The 19,431-nt window shown below is 42.7% G+C and overlaps 1 pseudogene; it reads left to right on the top strand.

The window, feature by feature from the left end:
* The first annotated feature begins 7,314 nt into the window (after positions 1–7,314).
* On the top strand, positions 7,315–7,949 carry LOC117086298 (annotated as a pseudogene).
* Positions 7,950–19,431: the final 11,482 nt, after the last annotated feature.

Raw genomic sequence — 19,431 nt, 5'->3', positions numbered from 1 at the left:
AATTACTAGTCATCTCACAGGTCCAAGCACAGATTTAGTTCCCCAAAGAAACATTTTCTTGATGCCTGCACCTAGATCAGGTCCTCTGTGTCTATGATTTTTAACCTCTCACACTCTTTTTTCTTTCACAGGGCTTATTGCCATGCCAATTAAATCATTCTTATGGCTCTTCCAATACCCTGTGGCCCATGAGGACAGGAACCCTGTCTATCTTATTCACTGTTGTATTTCTAGTGCCTGCTATTGCCACTGGCACATAGTAGGTGCTCAACAAATATTTGTTGAATGAATGACTGAAAGGGTTTGCATTTAGTACCTGGCATTTTACTATAAGGAAGGGGTCAGAAACCAATGTTTCAGGCCTTTCCATCATCCTGCCACCTGTAGAATGCAGATGTAGTAGAATATAGATGCTGTGAATGGAGCTTCCGGAGCTATCTTTCCCTGTGAAGACAAAGCCACACCCTAGGGATGGTGGAGTAGACCGGGGAGGGAGCCTGGGTCCATAGTGTCTTCATGGACATTCTATACAAGTCCTGGACAGCAAGCCCACGCTTCTTTAATGCGAATGTGTAAGTCATGGTGCATTTCAGTCACTGTTGATTTGGGCTGGCTCTCACATGTTGCCAACTCTAACCTTTATAAATCAGTGAGGTTCAGAGGTACAAAGTATCTTCCCCAAGGCCAAGCTACGGTTCTCAGAGCAGGGATTTGGACCTTGGCCTGTTGAGCCCTAGGGTCTGTACCTTTAACCCTTAAGTTACAGAACTTCCAGAAATCTCGGAAAAAATTGTGTTGACATTAAAGCAGCAAATAGAACTTTGCACTTCTCATGAGTAGTAGGATTACTCACTGGACTTTTCCACACCGCTTTATAGCAAGGCTGAGAAAGAACTATTGTTCACATTCTTTTTTATCTTTTTTATTTAAATGAAGCTATTGAACAACATGAGGCTCTGCCTATGTCTACATTAAAGTGGCTTGACCGTCAACTACTTGATGGTCTTACTCTCTTTTCATCATGTTATTATTAGAGCCAAATACAATTGCTTCTCGGCCTTTTAGCTAAGATCCATTGTAGAGCCAAGCACAGTGTCTGCTTCAGTGTGTGTTTAATCAGTGAATGGTAGATTTCACTGAAACAGATGGAGGGTTTCTTTAGCTCTATCCCATTAGTCAATGGAAAAGCAACATAAGCAAATGCAATGACCTAATCATGTTTGTTTTCTAATAACTGCCTATATTTTGAATTTCAGTCTTGCACTAGAATATTAGTTCTTTTCCCCAGGGGGAGAAATTCTAAACTCTATCCAAAGCAAGTTGAGTGTTAGAATTTGGATCAATTTGGGGGGCTATGAAGGCAACTGATTTGTTCTCCAGCAGAGCAGTGATCAGGTAATAGAACTATCTGTGGAGGAAGTAGAGGACACTTCAATTCCTGGACAGTTAAACTATCTGTGAAGCACAGGTGCCTGATTTCCTGTTTGATGAATTCAGTTTTGTGAATTTTTTAAGTGAAATGTGAGGATTAATTTTATTATTTTACTATCAGTAGAATGGACTTGTAAGTGAAAAGAAACTCAATAATTATTTAACTTTGCAATTGTTCCTATTCCATATGAGGAAAATCAGTTTTTTAAAAAAATTGAGTTTCATCTTTGGTTTAGTGTATTTGGTGTTTTTAGATAAGTATAGAGCTGGAAAGAAATATTCTGGACTTTTTAGAAACTTAACTCCTAAATATGACCTGTACCTGGTACAATATTTAGATGTTAAAACTAGCTTTTTTTTTTTTTTAAACTTTCAGGTTCGGGGTACATGTGCAGGTTTGTTACATAGGTAAACTGTGTGAGACATGGGTTTGGTGTACAGGTAATTTTTGTCACCTGGGGAATAAGCATATGTATTTTTTCTGATCCTCTCCCTCCTCCCATCCTTCATCCTCAAGTAGGCCCCAGTGTGTTTTTGGCCTTCTAGTACCCATGTGTTCTTTTTTACACTAGCTTATCTTAATACCCCTTTAAGACTTTTCAGTAGGGGTTGAAATCTGAGCCAATGCTGAGTCAATGTGTATTTTGAATTTTAGTAGTCAACCTTCTTACTTACAAGCATCGGAGGCTAACCTGTTGAACATCCCCTCATCATCACTGGCCAAGGAGCATCTATTGCATATTTTCCCCTCATCCTTGTTTTAATGCCACTTCCTAGTCTAATTTGTTGCCAGTAACAAATACCAGCATTTGTTAATGTTGTTTAAGTCAATACAATTGCACTGTATATTACAAATGCTGAATAAACTCATGGTTATGTACACATCGAAGTTTAATGTTTTAAAATAATATATGTGAAACTTTGAAATTTGTTTTAATAAAACAGTCCTCGTAGATGTATTTCAATTAGAAGGAATCTCTGGCCGAGTGTGGTGGCTCACACCTGTAATTCCAGCACGTTGGGAGGCCCAGGAAGGAGGGTTGCTTGAATCTAGGAGTTTGAGACCAGCCTGGGCAACATCGTGAGGCCCCCGTCTCTACAAAAATAAAAACAAAAAAATTATCCAGATATGGTGGTGTGTGCCTATAGATCCGGCTACTCAGGAGGTTGAGATGGGAGGATCCGTTGAGCCCAGGAGATCTAGGCTACACTGAGCCATGACCATACTACTGCACTCCAGCTTGGGTGACAGAGTGAGACCCTGTCTCTCAAAAGAAAAAAGAAAAAGAAAGAAAAGAAAAGAAAAAGGAAGGAATCTCATGTGCAAAGATCATTGGCAAATTTATCTCCTGAGTGAGATGATAACAGCTACTATTATATATTAGGCATCTACTAAGCACAAATAAAGGCTGAACATCTTTTGTTGTTGTTGTTATTTGTATCCATTTATTATTTTTTTTAAGAGGGAGTCTCGCTCTGTTGCCCAGGCTGGAGTGTAGTGGCATCATCTCGGCTCACTGCAACCTCTACCTCCTGGGTTCAAGTGATTCTCCTGCCTCAGCCCCCTGAGTAGCTGAGATTACAGGCACCCACCACCATGCCCAGCTAAATTTTGTATTTTAGTAGAAACGGTGTTTCACCATGTTGGTCAGGCTGGTCTAGAACTCCTGACCTTAATTGATCCACCTGCCTCGGTCTCCTAAAGTGCTGGGATTACAGGTGTGAGCCGTGAACATCTGTTTAAGATATGTTTTTTCAAAAATATTGATCTATTTCTCATCTCTTTGTCTTTTTGTTTATGAATTTCTTATTTCTGGTACCAGATATTTTAATTCCCCAGAGCTTTCTTTTCTCATCGATGCAATACTTGCTATTGTCTTTCCGTGGATATTAATTACACTTTATCTGAAGTTTTTTTTTACTGCTCTCTGAATTGGCCCTGTTTGTTCTGACTTCTGATTTCTTCTTTGTTTGTTTTGGTCTCTCACTTTGATGTTAGCAGGATTTCTTCCAATGCCTGGTGATCTTGGTTGTTGAATAAGTGGGGGACTGGGGGTGGGGAGGGGGAAAGGGTTGAAAAAGTAACTATGTTAGTACTATGTTCACTTAATAGCTTTCCAGGTGATGGGATCAATTGTACCCCAAACCTCAGCGTCATTCAATATACCCAGGTAAAAACCTGCGCCTGTGTCCCCAAATCTAAAATAAAAATTGAAAGTATCAAAAAACAACAACAAAAAACGCAAACAAAAAGTGAGGACTAAAAGGCCAAATGAAACCTCTTCGTGCTCATGGGAAGGACCTGATAACTGGGGTTTCTTTAGGTATTACCTTGGCGTGATTAGGTGGGACTCCATCATTTCACTGGGACATCACCAAATGTCAAACTCTACCCGCCTTTTCTCTTGGGCTTCCACTTTCCCCTAAAGGGGATCCTTCCATTGCCCGTCTGTCTTCATAGCCTGACTGCTAGTTTTTTGGGAGCAAATTAGGAGAAATATATTTGGGGTCATATAATCCAGTCTGTAGCTTTTCACTTAATTTCCCTATTTTCTGGTAGGTGTCTCCCCCTCCCTGACCTGGGTCTGGGACCCCCAAATCTGGAGTATCTCTGATTCAACCCCTTTAGAAAGAAAATCTAGTCTTCTAATAAGTTGTGAAAAAATGCATTTACCTGGGGGAAGGTAAATAAAACATGGGTAAAGGCCTGAGATATTATTTCGTGTTTCTGTTTATATTTTCTTCCTTCCTGTGTAACCTGGTCTCAGGATTGCTTTGTCAATTAAGAATTAAGAGGATGTTCTCAGTGTAACTGTATCACGGACTGCATAATGTATTCCTCCTCAGATTACTGGGATGGAATTTCGGCATGTGTGTCCGTTCATTTATTCAGCAAATATTTATTGAATGCCTGCTTTGTTTCAGGCAGTGCTCTAGACACTTGGGGATACCGCAGGTGAGCAAGACGAGCAAGAGTGTCCTGAGGTACAAGGGCCCCAGCATTGATCTATTCACTTCATTCCTTCACTTACTCCTGAGTCCAGCATTTTATCTATTTGCTTAATTCCTTCACTTACTCATGAGCCTCAGCATTGATCTATTTGCTTCACTCCTTCACAGTAAATACATTGAGGACCTACTATATGGCAGGTAATGAAATAGGCACATAGGGGTATAAGATAAACAAGGGACACAATCTCACAATCTCCGCCTTTACTCAGCACATCGTGCAGCAAGGAAGAAAGACAATTCAGCAGCGTGACCTGAGCACAGCTTGTGAGACAGGAGTTCGCGGGGCTCTAAGAGCACAGAGCAGAAGGCTTCTTACCTAATGAGTCAGGAAAGTTCTCCCATAAAAATTAACACTAAAGCTGCGACCTGAACGACAAGCAAGACTGATACAGGTGAGGAGAGAAGGTGAGTGAAGGGCTTGAGGAAAGGCAGAAGAATGTGGCCGGTCTTTCACGGAACTGGAAGAAGGTGGCTGTGGCTGCAGTACAGATAGTGAAGGGAAGATGGAGGTGGACAGGTAAGCAGGGTCCAGTGGTTGAATGCTTTTGTGGGCCACAGGATAGAGCTGATGGTGGCTTGTCCTATATGGGGCTGAAGCAGAGAGAGAGGTGGAAAATTGCCATGCTGCTTGGAGGGTAGGATCAAAATGACTTCGTGATGGACTGGATCTGAAGTGAGGGAAAGGGGAAATTTAGAGATGACTCCTAAACTTCTAGTTTAAGCAACAAGGTGGATATCCTGCTTTCAACTGAGATTGAAGACCCAGGAGGAGAAGCAACTGTAGTGAGGGTAATGAAGGAGGCAGCAAGGAAAACAGCTCCATTTTACACAAATTGAGTTTGAGGAACCCAGGGATATCCAAGTGAAAAGATGCAATAGGCAACTGGGTATATGGGTCTGGAGAGCAGGCGAGTCATGCTGGCTAGTGATGCCAATTTTGGAAGCATTAGCATAAAGCTAGAGTAGAATGTGAAGTCTAGGGAAGGTGATGTGTTTTGTTACTGTTTTGCTTTGGTTTTTGTTTTGAGACAGGGTCTCACTCTATTGCCCAGGCGGCAATGCAGTTGCACGACCTCAGCTCACAGCAACCTCTGTCTCCTGGGTTCAAGCAATTCTCCTCAGGCTCCTGAGTAGCTGGGATTACAGGCATGTGCCACCATACCCAGCTAATTTTTTTTTTTCAGTAGAGACAAGGTTTCACCACGTTGGCCCAGCTGGCCTCGAACTCCTGACCTCAAATAATCCACTCGTCTCGACTTCCCAAAGTGCTGGGATTACAGGCATGAGCCTCTGTGCCCGACCAGGTGATGCATTTTTGTTTGGTGCACAGCGATATGCTTACTTTTTAAAACTTTTTTTTTTAATTTCCAAAAAATTATTGGTGGCTGGGTGCGGTGGGAGGATCACGAGGTCAGTAGTTCAAGACCAGCCTAACCAACATGGCGAAACCCCGTCTCTACTAAAAATACAAAACTTAGCCGGGTGTGGTGGTGTGCGCCTGCTCAGCTACTCAGGAGGCTGAGGCAGGAGAATCTCTTGAACCCAGGAGGCAGAGGTTGCAGGGAGGTGGAGGTTGCAGTGAGCCAAGATCACGCCACTGCATTCCAGCCTGGGCAACAGAGCAAGACTCCGTCTCAAAAAAAAAAAAAACTACTGATTTACAGAAGATTGGAAAGAAAGTACAGAGAGATTCCACTTACTCTTCACTGGTTTTCCCCAGTGGTTACTTCTACATCTAGCTAATTAGTGTAATACCAAAACTAGGGAAGGTGCACTGGTCTAAGGTGTTCATACAGTTAAATGTTCTTTTATCATTTGTGTAGATTTTTGTAATCACCACTGGCGTCAAGATACCAACCTATTCCATTACCACAAAGATCCTTCTTGAACCACCCCTTTGTAGTCACACTTACTGCCTCACATCCCTAACCCTTGGCAACCTCGAATTTGTTCTCTAGCTCTATAATTGTATTATCTCTAGAATGCTATATAAGTGGAATCATAACGTATGTGAACTTGTTTGAATCTTGCACTATTGCCCAGGCTGGAGTGCAGTGGTGTGATCTCTACTCACTGCAACCTCCGTCTCCCAGGTTCAATTGATTCTCCTGCCTCAGCCTCCCAAGTAGCTGGGATGTAGTGAACTTTTGAGGTTGACTTTTTCACCCAGCATTTGCTCTTGAGATCCATTCAAGCTGTCATGTATACCAGTAGTTCATTCCTTTTTATTGCAGAGTATTATTCCATTGAATGGATGTATCACAGTTTTGTTTTGTTTTATTTTTCTGTCATTCACTTATTGAAGGACATTTTGGTTGCTTCCAGTTTTTGGTAATTCCCAATAAAGCTGCTATGAACATTTGTGTACAAGCTTTCATGTGGAAATAAGTTTTCATTTTTCTGGGATAAATGCCCAGGAGTATAAATGCTGGGTCATATGATGTATATTTGTACATTTAGTTCCTTCCTTCCTTCCTTCCTTCCTTTTCTTTCTTTCCTTCTTTCGAGATAGAGTCTTGCTCTGTCGCCCGGGCTGGAGTGTAGTAGCTCAATCTCGGCTTACTGCAACATCCGCCTCCTAGCCTCAAGCAATTATCCTGCCTCAGCCTCCTGAGTAACTGGGATTACAGGTGCATGCCACCACTCCGGGCTAGTTTTTATATTTTTAGGAGACACGGAATTTCACCATGTTGGCCAGGCTGGTCTTGAACTTCTGGCCTGAAGTGATCTGCCCGCCTGGGCCTCCCAAGGTGCTGAGATTACTGGTGTGAGCCACCGCACCCAGCCCCATTTAGTTTTTGAAAAATAAACTGTTGCCTTCTTGCTGGCTGTCTTTCTGCCACCATCCTGGTCTCATGTTCCCTGCACTAAATGCCTGGTGAAGCCACAGAAACCATTCCTACTACAGAGCAGGAGTTGCCACAGCCCCAGGTGGAGACCAGGTCTGGAACAGAACCTGACAGTGATAAATCAGTACCAGAGCTCGAGGAATGGGATTCCACAGAGATACCACACAAACAGCCCAACTGGCAGCAGTAGCTGAAATCAATGAGTGTCAATCAGTAAAGCAAAACAGAGTTACAGTGAAAAGAAGGCATGTAAGGCTATGTCCAAACTCGGTCTTCCATAGATTACAGGGGTTACTCCAGTCACTACTGGAAATCTAAGAATATCTTCTTTGTCATCACAAAACCAGATGTCTACAAGAACCCTGCTTCAGATACCTACGTAGTTTTGGGGGAAACCAAGATCAAGGATTTATCTTAACAAGCATGGTTAGCACCTGCCGAGACACAGCGTGAGCTGTCTCAAACATTCAAGAAAACACATAGACTCCAACTGTACAAGAGGAGACTGGAGAGGAACAGGTTGATGACACAGGTGTGGAAGTTAAGGACGTAGTATTGGTCATGTCACAAGCAAATGTGTTGAGAGCAAAGGCAGTGGGAGCCCTGAAGAACAACAGTAATGATATTGTAACAGCTATTATGGAATTAACAATGTGATCGCCTGAAAATGACTTTTTTTTCTGTGTTTCAAGAGAATAACTGCAACTTGGTTTGAAATTTGTACCTGTTTCTATCCTAAGTAAAATTACGGCTTCTTGTTGGAAAAATATTAGAATAAAATAAACATTCAAATTATGCAAAGTCCCACAATCACTGCACTCCCAGCCCAGGCGATTATTAATGGCTAACCACTTGCTTTTTAAAGAATTTCATTGGCCGGGTGCGGTGGCTCACGCCTGTAATCCCAGCACTTTGGGAGGTCGGAGCGGGCAGATCACGAGGTCAGGAGATCGAGACTATCCTGGGTAACACAGTGAAACCCCGTCTCTACTAAAGATACAAAAAATTAGCCGGGCGTGGTGGCGGGGGCCTGTAGTCCCAGCTACTCAGGAGACTGAGGCAGGAGAATGGCATGAACCTGGGAGGCGGAGCTTGCAGTGAGCCAAGATCGCGCCACTGCACTCCAGCCTGGGCGACAGAGTGAGATTCCTACTCAAAAAAAAAAGAAGAATTTCTTGGTATTCTTCTGCTTCCAGAATAAAGGAGACTAATAATCTTTTCTCTTATTCTCACCTCTATCAGGTCTGGGATCTTCCTTTAATACTACCCTGGGCCAAGAGCAGTGGCTCACGCCTGTAATCCCAGCATTTTGGGAACCAGAGGCAGTAGTATCACTTGAGCCCAGGACTTGGAGACCAGCCTGGACAACATAGTGAGACTCCTGTCTACACAAAAAATACAAAAATTAGCTAAGTGTGGTGGCGCAAGCCCATAGTTAAGGTGAGCGGCGATGGCACCACTGTACTCCAGCCTGGGTGACAGAACGAGATTTTGTCTCAAAAAGAATAATCTGCTGTCCCTGAAATGTAAGTGACGTAAGTGACTGTCCTGAGAAATGCTGGTGCCTTTTTTTTTTTTAACTGCCAAGATCCTTTGTAAATGGGAACTCTTGTTTTCTTATTTAGCAGTTTGCTCATCGATATATACTTTCAGAGACAAACTGTTCTCAGTATTGAGGATTAGAATAAACTCCTTTCTCCAATAAAAGATCACTGACCGAGAAAAAAAAAACCCAAATGTATCATTACAGTTACCAGTATGTCAAATGTATGCTTGCCATGATTTTTCTTATGACAAAGTGATTTTTCTTTTTTGGTAAAATTATTTAATTCTAATTTGGTCCTCACTATTGGGGTTACAGTTAAGTTCTTAACCATTCTGGTGCCGTATATTTTCTTCCTTCCTTCCTTCCTTTCTCTTTCTTTCTTTCTTTCGTTCTTTCTTTCTTTCTTTCTCTCTCTCTCTCTTTCTTTTTTTTTCATCCCCATGAACACCAAGGAAGCTCTGTATATTTTCTGTGGCAACACCCTCAAACTTATCTACCTCGGCTGCTCGCAAATGCCAACTCTAAACCATCAACTGGGGAACTCCAAACACACATAGCACACACACACACTCCTCTCTCGCTCTCTCTTTCTCTCTCTTTCTGGAGTCTACCTTCCTTCCTTCCTCTCCTTCCTCCCCCAAGAGATTCTGATTCACTTTTAAAAAGCTCACCAGGTAATTCTGATCATCAGCCAGGTTTGGAAACTATTGAGATAATTCTTCATATCTGTGTCTGTCTTATCTACCCATCCTGCTTTCCTTATTCCAGAAGAGATTTAAGGTGTTGACTTAATTAAATACAGTAATTTGGGAAACCATTTAAGAAAATAAAATATCAACAGTGGGTTTAATCTTTATCTTCTTTCTCATAATTCTGTATTTTTTCCAAGTTTTTAAAATATATTATTACAACGATAATTTTTAAAAAGTGTGAAACTTTATAAATATAAAATTGAGTTTGGGCAGGGTGTGGTGGCTTCCGCTTCTAATCCCAGCACTCTGAGAGGCCAAAGCAGGCGGATCATTTTAGCTCAGGAGCTCAAGATCAGCCTGGCCAACGTGGCAAAACCCCATCTCTACAAAAAATACAAAAATCAGTCAGGTGTAGTGGTGCATGCCTGTGGTCCCAGCGACTCGAGAGACTGAGGTGGTAGGATTGCTCGAGCCCCGGAAGTGGAGGTTGCAGTGAACTGAGATCGTGCCACTGCACTCCACCGCATTCCACCTGGGGTGAGAAGTGAGACCCTGCCTCAAAAATAAATGAATAAATAAGTCCAGTCACTTGTCAGAGTTGCTGGGCCTGTGTATTATACTATTTTATACTTCATGAGTTATTAATCAAATATGGTAATTTGATTTTTACAACCCTGCGTTGCCACAGAGGACCAGAGAGAAAACCTTTATGGCTCTGACCTTATAGGTTACTGGTAGGATGTAAGATCTCTAAAGTTTGTTTGTTTGTTTGTTTGTTTGTTTTGATGGAGTCTCGCTCTGTCGCCCAGGCTGGAGTGCAGTGGCGCGATCTCGGCTCACTGCAAGCTCCACCTCCTGGGTTCATGCCATTCTCCTGCCTCAGCCTCCTGAGTAGCTGGGACTGCAGGTGCCCGCCACCACGCCCGGCTAATTTTTTGTATATTTGGTAGAGACGAGGTTTCACTGTGTTAGCCAGGATGGTCTCGATCTTCTGAACTCGTGATCCGCCCGCCTTGGCCTCCCAAAGTGCTGGGATTATAGGCGTGAGCCACCGCACCCGGTCAAGACGTCTAAAGTTCTAACAGTTTCTGTTTCCTAGGGTCCTGCAACACCCCCATGAGAAATAGCCCTCGTTATACTTAGCAACGTTATCTAAGATATTGAAAGGTATTTCCTTATTCAATTGGAACTTGAAACTGCAAGCATAGTGGAATCACAGAGTGACTCTGAGCTGAAAGAATCATTCAAGATTCCTTGACCCGATCAGCAGCCCCACACCCGCTAGGATATGAGTTTATGGTCAATAGATTGCTTCCCCCTAGTGGCAAAAGGTGGTCATGCCACTTCCATTTTTAGACGTGTTTAACCTTAGAATCACGGTTTAGAAATTATTTTGCACCATGGTTTGCTTTGATATGATTATTAAAACATATACCGTGTGATACTGTTATATAGTATCCATGGTAAAACTATTAGCTAATGCATTTAACAATCACAGCAACAATACCTAAGGCGGTCAAAGCTCATTACTTCTCTAATTTCTTTCTGATTTACTTATGAAACAATTTATCCCTGATTTATAATATTCCTCCTAAGTCTTAAAGAAATGAATGTAATTGTGTAGTTATAAATAAGCTCTTTTCAGAGCAGACAGCATTATAAGCCTGTATGATTAAGATTCCAGAAATGGCAAATTGCCACCAAATAGTTATAGCCTTTGGTAACAAACAGAACAAAACAAAAAAGAAAACAACTGGCCCTTTTAACTACCAGATCCAGGATTTGATAAAATGATCAAGCCCAGAACGAAGTCTCTCATTTTGAGGCAAATTGTTCTTAAAACCTCAACTGAACTCAGCAAAGCTTTAAAATCATCTTTTGGTGTCCCAGAGAAGCTTATATATAATTATAATTTATTTTTTTAAAAATGCTCCCCTATTCAGTTTTCAGGGAATTTTTACATACACGGTATTATTATCATTTGCCCCTTCAGCTACTCTCCTTGGTAAACAGGAAAGGTATTAGTGTACTTTTTTTTTCTTTTTGTTGAGATGGAGTGCTGTCGCACAATCTTGGCTCACTGCAACCTCTGCGTCCTGGGTTCACACGACTCTCCTGCCTCAGCTTCCCCAGTAGCTGGGATTACAGACATGCACCACCACCCCTGGCTAATTTTTTATTTTTAGTGGAGACAGGGTTTCGCCATGTTAACCAGGCTGGCCTCAAACTCCTGCCCTCAAGTAATCTGCCCATCTCAGCCTCCCAAAGTGTTGGTATTACAAGCGTGAGCCACCATGCCCGGCCAGTATATATACCTTTTTTATGGTTGAAGAAACTGAGGCTCAGAGATATCACACAGCAATAGGGTCCCAGAAACGGGACAAAAATCATAGCTGTTTCACTCTTCTTGAAATGCTTCAGACTTTTACATCCAACTGTCTGCTATGCATTTTTACTGGGATGTCTCATCCACAGGCTCTGAGCTCCAACTCATCCCTGGATCCTGTTATAGGGAGTGACACTGCCTTCTACTCAATCATCAAACAAGAACTCTGGGAGGTCTCCCTGATCCTTTCTCCTCTATCCTCTCGTGCAACTGATGTCTTGCTGATTTTCCTGACCCTCCTCCACTTCCTATTGTACCCTTGTATTAGTGTGCTAGGTCTGCCACAGACTGGGTGGCTTCAACAACAGAAATTTATTTCGTCACAATTCTTGAAGAAGTCCAAGATCAAGATGTCAGAAAGGTTGGTTTCTTCTGAGGACTCTCTTCTTGGCTTATAGATGGCTGTTGTGGTAGTCTATTTTACGTTGCTATAAAAGAATACCTGAGGTTGGGTAATTTATAAAGAAAAGAGGTTTATTTTAGCTCGCAATTCTGCAGACAGAATGCTGCAGAATCTTATACTATGCTTCTGTGTAAGAAGCATAGTAGACCAGGGCACAGTGGCTCATGCCTGTAATCCCAGCACTTTGGGAGGCCAAGATGGGTGGATCGCTTGAGGTCCAGAGTTCGAAACCAGCCTGGGCAATGTGGGGAAACTTCATCTCTACCAAAAATACAAAAATTAGCTGAGTGTGGTGGCACACACTTGTGATCCCAGCTACTCAGGAGGCTGAGGCAGGAGAATTGCTTGAACCTTGGAGGTGGAGGCTGCAGTTACCTGAGATTGTGCCACTGCATTCCCGCCTGGGCAACAGAGTGAGACTCCATCTCAAAAAAGCATAGTGCTAGCCTCTGCTTCAGGTGAGGCCTCAGGAAGTTTTGTTTGTTTGTTTGTTTGTTTGGAGACACAGTCTTGCTCTTTTGCCAGGCTGGAGTACAGTGGCATGATCTCAGCTCACTGCAACCTCCGCCTCCCGAGTTCGAGTGGTTCCCTTGCCTCAGCCTCCCAAGTAGCTGGGATTACAGACACACGTTACTACACCTGGCTAATTTTTTGTATTTTAGTAGAGACAGGGTTTCACCATGTTAGCTAAAATGGTCTCGATCTCCTGATCTCGTGATCCGCCCACCTCGGCCTCCCAAAGTGCTGGGATTACAGGCTTGAGCCACCGTGCCCGGCCTGGAAGTTTTTACTTACGGTGGAAGGCAAAGTGGAAACAGGCCTGTCAAATGGTGAGAGAGAGAGCAAGGAGGGAGGAGGAGCTGCCGGGCTCTTTTAAACAACCAGCTCTCCCGTGAACTGATAGAGCAATAATTCACTTGTTAACACGGGGATGGCCCAAGATATTCTTGAGGGGTCTACTCCCATGAGGGATCTGCCCTGTGGTAGTGAGCCTGTAATCCCAGCTGCTGGGGAGGCTGAGGCATGAGAATCTCTTGAACCCAGGAGGCAGAGGTTGCAGTGAGCTGAGATCATGCCACTGTGCTCCAGCCTGGGCAACAGAGCGAGACTCCGCCTCATAAAATAAACAAAAGCCCTGTCTCCAAATATGTCACATTGTGAGGTACTGGGGGTCAAGACTTCAACATGAGTTGGGGGGGCAGCACAGGGCATAACCCTGCCCATGACAGCCCTGGTTCATTTCTGAACTGGTTGAAGGCTGCCTCCCTCTGCCCTTGACGCTGCACCACCTTCCTGCCCGGATCCTCTGCTCCCATGTACTGTCCACATGCTGCTCGTGGGCTCCTTCTAATGCGCCACCTATCCTGCTTCTCAGCCTTCAGTGAAGCCCAGTTCCTTCACAGGACACAGGAATCCCTCTCGAACCTGGCCCTAACTTTCTGGCCTGCCTGTGTTCCTTCCATACTTCTTGTCTAGCACTTGCCCCCGTGGGTGCTGAACTGCTGTGAACTAGCTGTGCTGTTTCCTGCCTCAATATCTCTGCTTGTATCTATGCCCTCACCCTGAGGCTTTTGTCTTTGCCTGCCTATCTCTTCTTCATTCTTCAGAATTGATAGTGAGAGGGAGACTTTCGTGGTCCCTTCAATTCCATCCCAGCTCTGGCTTCCGGACCAGAGAGACCTGCGTGCATGTACAGATCTCAGGGTAGGCGGATGGCTGTGGACAGATCGCAGATGGGCAGATGGCAGTAGGCATTACCTGGGGAACAGTCTGTTAAGGACATGCTGATCACTGCACCAAAGAACTGTCCCTGTACCCCGGGGGTTTCACCTGTCTAGACCAGGTGGCCTATAGGAGCCACCTCCTTCCTATCAGGCAGGCAAAGCTTCTTCCTGGTTTTATTATGTCTCTTAATATACAGACAATTCAATTTCTTCCCATTTTTGGCTGGCTATATATAGATACATATATATTTTATATGTCTGTATACATTTAACTTAGATTCATACCTGTGAGGCTGATATTAATTTACAAAGATAGTAATTTATACCTATGCCCTGACTTTCCCCATTCAAGCTAGTTGCAGGCCTCACCTTAGGGGAAACTTGTGGTCACGTGGAAAACAGAAGAGCTATCACTGTGGCTTTGCAGTAAGTACTCTGGGTTTTCTAGATTGTGATTCATGCCCAGTACAGTGGACCCACGGTTCCATTGAACTTGCTTTCACAGGTTAGCCAACTCCAACCTCATTGTTGTAGCTACTTTAACCCTGGCTAAACTTTAAAATGATAGCACATAAGCACTTCCCTACTAGCAACTTTACTGTAAACTTACCCTCACCCCGGCATGTAATTACTATTGTTTTTTTTTTTGAGATGGAGTTTTGCTCTTGTTGCCTAGGCTGGAGTGCAATGGCATGATCTTGGCTCACCACAACCTCCTCCTCCCAGGTTCAAGCTATTCTCCTGCCTCAGCCTGCTGAGTAGCCAGGATTATAGATATGCGCCACCATGCCTGGCTAATTTTGTATTTTTAGTAGGAACAGGGTTTCTCCATGTTGGTCAGGCTGATCTCGAATTCCTCACCTCAAGTTATCCACCCACCTTGGCCTCCCAAAGTGCTGGGATCACAGGCATGAGCCACCGCGCCCGGCCATGTAATTACTATTAATAGTTTTATTTGTAAACCCCACCGCTTCCTGACCCAGGCTGTGTCAGGATCAGCTCTGTCCATCCTCCAGCCTCATGTTATCGTAAAATGCAATGTTTGTGTTTCCAGTTCCTGGTCTGCAAACTGCCCAAACAATGTCATCTTCATCTTTGTATCCCCGGGACCTGGCATTGTGCCAAACCCATAGTAATGTTCCCAAAATAATCTGTTGAAAATAAAATGAAAATAATTGGATCTATGGGATGACGGCAGGGACAATGAAGTAACTATTTGGAATAATTTTCAGTAAGAAGCTTTTGTTAATGGAGGTGGAGAGTGGAGGTAAATGTCCAGGTGAAACAAAATTAGCCATGGGCTGATACTTATTGAAGCTGGATAATAGGTACCTAGAACTGCAATACTGTAGTTTTTATGCATATATATATATATATATATATAAATTAGGCATATTAAATACATATTCTCCAATAAAAAGTAAAAAGCCAAAACAAACCCATGTCTGTTTACTAAGAAACCAGTGTGAGAAAGAAGTGCTAGTACTATAATGAAGCAGGCTGTCATTTCTGCTTGTTTACTTTTCATTCCGGCACAGTGGTCCTTTGTGAGGAACAATGACAATGACTTCCACCTCGTCCAGGGAGAAGCCCAGATGAGGAGGTCAGTTGCTGTGGCCTGTCAGTCCTTGAGGTGATGTCACAGTCTCCCGAGGACAAAACCTTCATTTAGCTGCAAGAGGGAACAGTTGAGTAGTAAAGTGATTATTGTGACCGGTCATCCTTTGGCTCAGATTTTGTAAACAGATTCATCTTGAATGATGGCATGAGTAGGGATTACTGGAACAATGGCATTGTCTGAAATGACAAGCCTGGAAATTTCCACTGTCATGGGATTCAGTACTGGTACAGCCATTAAAACTTAGAAAGAAGAAAATTTTGTAGAAACAAAAACATGCTTAACATATTTATTTGAAGAAAGCAGAATGAAAATAAGTCCGTTGTGTACTGCATGGGAAGAGGGACATTATGACATTATGACGGCATAAAAAAGTTAAAATGTTGAGATATTATGCCACAACATGGATGAACCTTGAAAACACTAGGCTAAGTGAAAGAAACCAGTCATTGGTTATACAATAACCATATATGGTATAATTTCATTTATATGAAATGTCTAGCACAGGCAAATTCATAGAGACAAAAGTAGATTAGTGGTTGCCTAGGGCTGCATGGGGAAGAGAATGAAGAATGACTACCAATGGGCATAAGGTTTCTTTTTTGGGTAAAAAAAATGTTCTAAAAATGTTCTAAAAATGTGGTGATGTTGCACAATTCTGTAAAAATACCGAAAACCACTTGAGTTGTACATTTTAAATGGCTGAAATTATGCTGTAAAAATTCTAGCTCAATAAACCTGTCAAAAATGCTGGGGTATTGGGATAAGAGGATTCTTTTTTAAAAATTGTCTTACTGCCGGGCGCGGTGGCTCACGCCTGTAATCCTAGCACTTTGGGAGGCCGAGGCAGGTGGATCACGAGGTCAGGAGATCGAGACCATCCTGGTAACATGGTGAAATCCCGTCTCTACCAGAAATACAAAAAATTAGCAGGGCGTGGTGGCGGGCGCCTGTGGTCCCAGCTACTCAGGAGGCTGAGGCAGGAGAATGGCGTGAACCCAGGAGGCGGAGCTTGCAGTGAGCTGAGATTGTGCCACTGCACTCTGGTCTGGGCAACAGAGCAAGACTCCATCTCAAAAAAAAAAAAATTGTCTTACTGCATCATGGTGTAATTTATTACGTTTTCAATAAACAATACAAAATGTATTGTCACATAGTAAAAATCCAGCAAGGATACATCACATTAATAATAATAAATATTTATTTTTGAAAACCCGGACAGTGTGTTTCTAATAAATCTTAAAATTGAAGATGTTCAAAATTCAGTGCAATCAAGTTTCCACTGCGTGTTTGACAAACACCTGCGTGGAGTGCAGTTGGTTTTCCAGCAGGTACTGCAGCAGCTGCTGATGACCTCTTCTCTTTTTTCTCTGTTTCTTTGTCAAGGATGAAGGTGGCAAGAGTTCGCATGCTAGCCAGTGCTCCAGGGTGAGGGAGCAGTGGTCCCTAATCCCAAATGGGAGTTACCTTGGTCTTCCCAAATCACTACAACGGCCCAATTTTTATTTTAACGGTGTTTTCTTCATGGTTTTGTGTGGCATGGTAGCAAAATATTATTGAGTTGCTTTCATTCTTCTGTTATCTCTAACCACATATCCAATTTCCTGAGCTTCTCTTTTTCATTTATAAAATAGGAATGGTGACAGTACCTACCTTAAAATTCTACCATGTTAAAAAACAACAACAACAACAACAAAACAACAGCTCTACCATGTTGATTCCAAGGCTGGGATGGGGGAAAGTATTAAATTAACCTAGAATCTTTCCATGCCGTAGGTGAGGAAGTGCTCAGATAATGATGTGGGCATGTCAAAAGGAACAGGAGCTAGCTGGAAAGAACTCTCACCAGCCAAATCTGGGACAACTTGAGTATCAAAATAAATAATGATGGAAATGGAGAGTAAACCATAGAACAAAATAGGAATTCATGAGTCTATAGTGATATAAATGTATGAATCAGTGGGAGAGAAAGGAAAGCTCTTCCCTATAGTAGAATGCCAACCAATAAACACTTAGAAGAAATAATGGGATTAGAAAAGGAACCATTTGGCAATCACCACAGTAACAACTGATTCAGGCAGAAAATCACCAATGGATGCTAAAAGCATGGTTTGAATGGTGAGAATTTGATGAGAAATAAGATATTTACAAACTCAAAATATCTTTCAGCAAGACACTAATTAAAATGGGAAAAGTAGAAACTACAGTGGAGAAATCTCTCAATACTACTTCTTAGATGATTAAAGTCAACACCATCATCAATGGGAGAGAAAGATACACATGCTTTCTGTTGAGATGCGCTGAGACGGGCACAGTGTCATCTTGCAGGTATTCTTGCCAAGAAAGCACATGCCTGAATCTAATCATAAAGAAGCATCAGGCAAACTCAAATTAAGGGACATCCATAAAAGAATGTCCGGTGTCATTCAAAAATGTCAATGTCATAAATGACAAGCACTGAGCGATTGTACTGATTTAGAGGAGGCCAAACAGAAATAAAGACCAAGTGCAACCTGGACCTTGCACCAGTAGAAAATACGAAAACAACAAGAACTATAAAGGACATAAGGAGCCGCTGACAAAACTGGAGTAAAATCTGTAGATTAGATAACAGAACTATGCCGGTGTTGATTTCTCGGTTTTCATCACTCTAATAATGGTTGCTGTACGTTGAGTTTTAGAAAATATACATGGACATATTTAGGGGTAAAGTGGTAAGATGTCCTTGGCTACTTACTGTCAAGTGGTTCAGCAAAAATTTGTGCACACAGATGTTTGCACATGCACACATAGAGAAAGAAAAAGGAGGGAGACTATGATAAAGCATATGTGATAAAAATTTCAACTAAAAAAGTTTAAAATTCTCCATTTTTTTGTGGAGACAGGGTCTCACTTTGTTGCCCAGGCTGGTCTCGAACTCCTGGACTCAAGTGATCCTCCCGCCTCAGCCTCCCAAAGTGCTGGGATTACAGGCATGAGTCACTGAACCTGGCCCAAACGTGATATAATTTTAACATTTGGAGAATCTAGCTGAAGGATATATAGGAAGTTTTTGTACTTTTTTTGCAACTTCCTCTAAATCTAAAGCTATGTAAAAGTAAAAAGTTAAAAAATTGCCGTGGGAATTAAACGTGATAATACACAGGTAAAGCAGATAAAGTGTTTAGCACAGTAGCTGGCACATGGGAAACACTTTCTGCAAGATAGCTGGTACTACAAAATTTATCTACAAAATACCAATATACAACCTTCTACTGTTTTCAGTACATCTGTACATTGTCAATAGCAGGCGCCCCCAAACCCCTGGCCACACAGACCGGTACTGCTCCATGGCCTGTTAGGAACCAACTGGACTGCACCACAGGAGCTGAGCTGTGGGCCAGTGAACATTTCTGCCTGAACTCCACCTCCTGTCAGATCAGCGGTGACGTTAGATTCTCGCAGGAGCGCCAACCCTATTGTGAATTGCGCATGCGAGGGACCTAGGTTGCACACTCTTTTTGAGAATCTAAGTAATGCCTGATCTGAAGTGGAACAGTTTCATCCTGAAACCATCTATCCCCCGCCCCCCAACACACAATTTTTCCAATCGTTGAAAAATTGTCTTCCACGAAACCGGTCCCTGGTGCCAAAAAGGCTGGGGACTGCTGGTCTGAAGAACACACGGATTTCGTCTCTTCTTCCACACTGTGCTTGCCTGCGTTTCTGCCTTTGCCTGCGTGCACCCTGTAACCCTCCTGGCCAGCATGAAACATTTTTAGTTGAGCTCT

This window comes from Trachypithecus francoisi, unplaced genomic scaffold, assembly GCF_009764315.1.
Source record: "Trachypithecus francoisi isolate TF-2019V2 unplaced genomic scaffold, Tfra_2.0 Lachesis_group1, whole genome shotgun sequence".
Lineage (NCBI taxonomy): Eukaryota > Metazoa > Chordata > Mammalia > Primates > Cercopithecidae > Trachypithecus > Trachypithecus francoisi.
This window is presented reverse-complemented; position numbering and strand designations above follow the sequence as displayed.